This window comes from Panulirus ornatus, chromosome 61 (assembly GCF_036320965.1).
Source record: "Panulirus ornatus isolate Po-2019 chromosome 61, ASM3632096v1, whole genome shotgun sequence".
Taxonomy (NCBI): domain Eukaryota; kingdom Metazoa; phylum Arthropoda; class Malacostraca; order Decapoda; family Palinuridae; genus Panulirus; species Panulirus ornatus.
In genome coordinates, this window is record NC_092284.1 from 1,943,706 (window position 1) to 1,951,205 (window position 7,500).

At 42.0% G+C, this 7,500-nt stretch overlaps 1 protein-coding gene across 4 annotated transcripts in view; it reads right to left on the reverse strand.

Annotated features, from left to right (window-relative positions):
* The window catches only part of ush (Zinc finger protein ush), a 330,832-nt gene that overhangs the window by 204,601 nt on the left and 118,731 nt on the right, over positions 1-7,500 (reverse strand). The gene's annotated exons all lie outside the window — the stretch shown is intronic.

Genomic DNA, 7,500 nt, shown 5'->3' on the forward strand with positions numbered 1-7,500 from the left:
TCTCTCTCTCTCTCTCTCTCTCTCTCTCTCTCTCTCTCTCTCTCTCTCTCTCTCTCTATGACAAATAGCTCACACAGGACATGTGTACAACACACACATATACTCAGATATGAATAAACATGTACACAAAGAGACCCTCGCGCACATATAAACAAGACGCGCACACGTACACACACACACACACGTACACACACATACGTACACATGTAAACACGTACACAGGTCCAGGCGCGGGGCTGAGGGTGTAAACTGTCAACAATGTTTACATTATAATGTGTGAAGAGTCATTAGGTGTTAATGGGGAGGGGGGAGGAAGGGGGAGGGGGGAGGAAGGGGGAGGGGGGAGGAAGGGGGAGGGGGGAGGAAGGGGAGGGGGGAGGGCAGGAGGGGGAGATGTGGAGGTGGGAGGGGGAGATGTGGGGGTGGGGGTTGTGGGGTGGGGGTTGTGGGGGTGTACCGAAGACGCGCTACACCTGCGCGCGCAAGACTGGGGTGATTCAACCCCCCACCCCCCCAACCCAACCCCCCCCGCGCCCCATTCCCTCCCCCCGAACACCCCCTTCCCCTTCCCTCCCCCCGAACACCCCCTCCCCTTCCCCCCTCCCCCCTTGCGACACGCGGCGTATGCATACAACGTAAAGGGTCAGCCACACACACGGTATACATATATACATCAAGTCATACATATTCAATTGCCATCGACTCCGCTGTATGAATGTACATTCCATCATGGCTATATACATCTATATACATTCCAGCACAGCTATATACGCTTCTGAGAACATTTTATGATATTCTCTTTTATATATATACATATATATATTTATATATATAAATATATATATATATATATATATATATATTAGCTATACACATCTATATGCATCACATCAAAACTATACACCTCTAAAAAACATTGTATCATTGCTAGACACTATAATACATCACAATTATAAACATTCATATACACTATCATATCTATACCCTGCTATACCTCAATTATACGTATATGCATATATATATATATATATATATATATATATATATATATATATATATATATATATATATATATATATATATATATTATCAGTAATTCCCATTTTCTATTATGAGTCCTGAATGACGCACGCCAATTTCTATAACCCGTTTATTTATCACAAGTTAAACTGGCGTTACTTTAAACGCTCTTCTCTCTTCCCCTTACATCCAACTCGTTTAACGGGACATTTAAAGAACGAGCCGTTTAAAGGGGTGGTTTCTGGATGAGTTGCCACTTAACCCATTAAGGGTAAAGTTTAAGTATAAAAAAAATGCCCAAGACGCTTAGAAATCAGACACATAAATCATTTATTTGATGATAAAAAATATTCTATGTGACCTGGATTTAGGATCTCCCACGTATAATACTTCAATAACTCCGGGTTATGTTAAAAGTTTCGCTATATCTAATAACAGTGTTATGAAAGTCACTACCATCAACTCCCTCAATTAATTACTCTTTCCAGTAATTAACAAAATAAGTAATCAACCACAAGTCCAGCTCTCTCTATCACTTACACTTATAATGGTATAAGTGAACGAGTCCATTACTTCGCGTGGGTTAAGTATCAATTGTTCATCTGGCGGCGTGTGGCAGCCGTCCATCCCTTGGAGTTGCCAACGACCAAAATATTAAGTGATATTTTCCTTTAATAATTGTGTATGATCTTTGAACTTCTACGTCATCTATCTTAATATATTGTACGATGATAGAGAACCATGTTAATAATCACTACTTAACTATTAGTAGCCATCTTTAAAATATTCTTTCTTTTCTTTCAAACAATTCGCCATTTCCCGCGTTAGCGAGGTAGCGTTAAGAACAGAGGACTGGGCCTCTGAGGAAACATCCTCATCCAGCCCCCTTCTCTGTTCCTTCCTGTGGAAAATAAATATATATATATATATATATATATATATATATATATATATATATATATATATATATATTATCCCTGGGGATAGGGGAGAAAGAATACTTGCCACGTATTCCCTGCGTGTCGTAGAAGGCGACTAAAAGGGGAGGGAGCGGGGGGCTGGAAATCCTCCCCTCTCAATTTTTTTTTAATTTTCCAAAAGAAGGAACAGAGAAGGGGGCCAGGTGAGGATATTCCCTCAGTGGCCCAGTTCTCTGTTCTTAACGCTACCTCGCTAACGCGGGAAATGGCGAAGTTTGAAAAAAAAAAAAAAAAAAAATATATATATATATGTGTGCGTGTGTGTGTGTGTGTGTGTGTGTGTGTGTGAAATTTTACCTATGTAAAAATCTTTCTTAAATCTATCTATCTATAATCATACATTTTAAAAATGCACTTTATTAAATGTATTAATAATCGTAAAAATAAAAGATTGTTTACAAATTTGATGATGAACAGAATCAGCCAATTTATGTTAAATTTGGACATCCGTGTTGAGGGTACAATTGTTAAATTTCATTTGGTTAAAAACAAGAAATTAATTGAAGGACATAAGAGTAAAACCAGATAGACTATAAACCCAGCAAGTCATTCACAGATCAAAACAGAATTTAACAAGCAACCAACCACACAAAAAAATAAAAAAAATTAAAAATCTAAAAATTTAAGATTTTTAAACATAAAAAAAATATATATATACATGTACCCCCTGAAATAAAAGCCAGTGTTACCAATGTAGGCAAGAAGCTACAAATGAAAATATAAAAATTCATATATACATGTATATATATATATTTTTTGGTCCTCTTTCTCCCCAACTCATATCAACACATGGCCTGGTTTTAGAGAGCCATTTAGAGGAGTGTAAAAGGCCTGATATTCATATTCCTGGTGTTCTGTGGCAATTTAGTGGCTCTGGCTGCCTGATTGGCCATTTTGATAACAGTGTGGGCGGCCTGCTTTCCCCCCCACACACACACACATGGGGGGAGGCGCCCCCCACACACACCCCCCCACCCAAGCAATGGCGTCGGGATGTATATATAAAATTTGCCTATCACCCCCATTTCTCGGGTAGCGCCGTCGTAAAAGAATTTAAATGTATATATATAAAAAAAAATGACACAAGCAGTTCGGTTTAAACGAGTGTATAATTACCGCCACACTGCTGGTGGTGGCTGGCTCATGCGTTATCATAAACGGATAAATAACGAGATAACCAAATATGATATCTACTTCCTCATGAAAGATGCGCGCGCGCGAGAGACACACACACACACAGAAACGTTTACAATAAACGTCAGAAAACGTTTTTTATCATAATACGATGGGGGGGGGCCTGTCTTTACAACCCCCCCCCTCTCCGTCTACACAAGACGGAACTGGACGTTTTAAAAAAGGTTTATTTTGTGTATTTTGCTGGAAATGTGGTGTTTGTATGTTAGAGAGAGAAATGTGTATTAATGTATTCTTATATATATATATATATATATATATATATATATATATATATATATATATATTTATATATATAATGACGATCCAATTTGAATAGTTACATGTATTACCACGCCTCTCTCTCTCTCTCTCTCTCTCTCTCTCTCTCTCTCTCTCTCTCTCTCTCTCTCTCTCTCTCTCGGACAATCGCATGTTTACCAAATGGCGTCGTAGCTTCGTCTCTTCGATGTATATCAAGTGACTGTTATATTTCTCTCTTGTGTCTCCCCTGATGATGATGTGATTATGACACGAAACTGCACTTGGGAACTTTTCGTGTTTCATTTTCCCCGTAGTGGACTCATAGCAATATACATATATATGTATATATATATATATATATATATATATATATATATATATATATATATATATATATATATATTTACTTATTTATTTATTTATTATCATTATACTTTGTCGCTGTCTCCCGCGTTAGCGAGGTAGCGCAAAGGAAACAGACGAAAGAATGGCCCAACCCACCCACATACACATGTATATACGTACACGTCCACACACGCACGTATACATACCTATACATCTCAACGTATACATACATATACATACACAGACATATACATACATACACATGTACATAATTGATATTGTCTGCCTTCATCCATTCCCGTCGCCACCACGCCACACACACACACACACACACACACACACACACACATACACACACACACACACATACACACACATACACACACACACACACACATACACACACACACACAGACAGAGACAGAACACAAACTGACAGACAGACTGACAGCCAGAGAGGGGGGCCCCCCTCCCCCCCCCTGACCCGGACACTGGACGCAGCCAACATATCGAAGTGGTAGTAAATTCACCCAAGTTATCAGCCGCCATTGTGCGCATCTGCTATCAGCGGGCAACCATCTTTATGTGGCCTGCTTTTGTTTTGTCGACCGACCCGGAGTTAGGTAGGATCTCTCTCTCTCTCTCTCTCTCTCTCTCTCTCTCTCTCCGACACGCGGAAGTCTCAGACAGACAGACAGCCAAGGACACCACACTCCCCTGCACCTGACGGAGCGCACGGACGGAATGTACAAGTGATGAGATGTACATCATCATCATGGCTGTACTGTGCTCTGTACATCTGGCACCATCCTACCCAGGTCACCGTGTAAGCCACCAACCCCCAACCCCAAGATGAACGGCTGGGTATGACTGTGGACAGACTGCTGGCCTCGCATTTAAGGATTCGAACCCACGCCATGCCATGTTCAAGAATAGTCCCTTCCCCCCTGCTCAAGAATAGTACCTTCCCCCTGCTCAAGAATAGTACCCTCTCCCCCCTACTTAAGAACTACCCTCCCCCTACTCAAGAACAGTACCCTTCCCCCTGCTCAAGAACAGTACCCTCCTCCCCCCTGCTCAAGAACAGTACCCTCCTCCCCCCTACTCAAGAACAGTACCCTCTCCCCCTGCTCAAGAACAGTACCCTCCTCCCCCCTGCTCAAGAACAGTACCCTCCTCCCCCCTACTCAAGAACAGTACCCTCCTCCCCCCTGCTCAAGAACAGTACCCTCCTCCCCCCTACTCAAGAACAGTACCCTCCTCCCCCCTGCTCAAGAACAGTACCCCCCTCTCCCCCTGGTCAAGAATCGGTTGTAGGGAGATAAGAGAGACATGTGCGGTACGCAGGCTCGCCCTTGGGACGTACACAACAGACGGACGGAGAGCCAGCGACCCCCCCCCCCCCATACCAACCCCCCCTTTCCCCCATACCAACCCTCCCCCCTTCCCCCCACCTCAACCAAGCTAGTCCTTTGGGAACGCTGGAGAGGAGATAAGCGATGCTGACAAAACCCTCGAGATAAGGAAGGGGGGGAAGGGGGGGTTGGGGGGTCGAGATAAGCCCCCCACACCCCACATCCCCCCCCCTCCCCTACACTGGTCGGTCACGTCAACCAACAATCTCAAACCCATCCACTTGAAGTGACCAACCCGCCAGAGACGTTCATATATATATATATATATATATATATATATATATATATATATATATATATATATATATATATATATATATATTGCTATGAGTCCACTTGGGGGAAAATGAAACAGTATAAGTTGCCAAGTGCAGTTTCGTGTAATAATCACATCATCAGGGGAGACACAAGAGAGAAATATAACAGTCACTTGATATACATCGAAGAGACGAAGCTACGACGCCATTTGGTAAACATGTGATTGTCCAAATGGCGTCGTAGCTTCGTCTCTTCGATGTATATCAACTGACTGTTATATTTCTCTCTTGTGTCTCCCCTGATGATGTGATTATTACACAAAAGTGCACTTGGGAACTTTTCGTCTTTCATTTTCCCCCTAGTGGACTCATAGCAATATATATTTCCCGTGGACTCATGGGAATATATATATATACATATATATATATATATATATATATATATATATATATATATATATATATATATATATATATGATAGATGAACGCCAGGAGAGGTGAACGCCAGCAGGGTCGTCATCATCCCTGGCTGACAGTAACCAACCCCTCCTCCGCCAGTAGCTGTCCGCCCTCCGCTCTTTTACGTCACCACCATGAACACGCGCGCACGCACGCACGTACGCACGGCAAATTATCGCCATTCTTCTTTTTTTCTTCTTTTCCGTGTGGCGAGGGAATCGAACCGGTGACCTCCCGTAGCTGTGGTCGTTATCCGGCCATCCACCACATCCTGTTTTCTATATCTATCATATACCTATCCACTCCACAACGCGTCTACGTCACCAAGTTCAAGTCATTATCTCGATGATAAACGATAAAGAAGTAGTAAATAAACATGGCGGCCGAATCAGCTGTTCAAAGTTGTCAACAAACTTGGCCCAATTATTTGGCGGGGGAAAATAAAATTGGCGGGAAAAAAAAGGCGGAAAAAAATGGCGGGGAAAAAAAGGCGGGGAAAAAATGGCGGGAAAAAAGGCGGGGAAAAATGGTGAGAAAAAGGCGGGAATAGAATGGCGGGGAAAAAAGGCGGGGGAAAAAATGGCGGGGGAAAAAAGGCGGGAAAAAAAAGGCGAGGGGGGAAAAATGGCGGAAAACCCAGCGTGTTAGTTTTCAAGTAAGATGAGTCACTTCCTCGTGAGGAGGGGCGACGCCTCCTCTGGCGGGGGAAAACAACAACAACAACAACAACAACAACAACAACAACAACAACAGTTTTATAACCAGACCAGAAACTGTAAACAAAACATTCCTTCAATAAGATGTGGGAAGAAACAGTTTACGACACCCCTTTTAATGGTTTAATTAACATACCACGACCTAAACCCTTGATATATATATCTAAACCATGAAACAAGAGAGTCTTCGGTATACTATAAGGTATAGCGGTATATCCAGTAGAGGGTATAACGAATAATGTAAACCCGTCGTGTGGCAACACTCGAGTGTTGCCATATCTTCGGTATATAAGGTATAACGGTATATCCACTATAAGGTATAACGCATAATCTAAACCCATCGTATGGCAACACTCGAGTGTTGCCATATCTTCGGTATACTATAAGGTATAACGGTATATCCACTATAAGGTATAACGCATAATCTAAACCCATCGTATGGCAACACTCGAGTGTTGCCATATCTTCGGTATACTATAAGGTATAACGGTATATCCACTATAGGGTATAACGAATAATGTAAACTCATCGTATGGCAACACTCGAGTGTTGCCATATCTTCGGTATACTATAAGGTATAACGGTATATCCACTATAGGGTATAACGCATAATGTAAACCCGTCGTATGGCAACACTCGAGTGTGCCATATCTTCGGTATACTATAAGGTATAACGGTATATCCACTATAGGGTATAACGCATCATCTAAACCCGTCGTATGGCAACACTCGAGTGTTGCCATATCTTCCTTATCGTATTTATCTCCCCAAATGTCTTATCATAAAAGCTATTTCTAAACTCGGCTTTATCTCTCCTGGCCGACGCTGCCCGGAGAAGAAAATAAACGCACACTCATTCATTGTTTACAT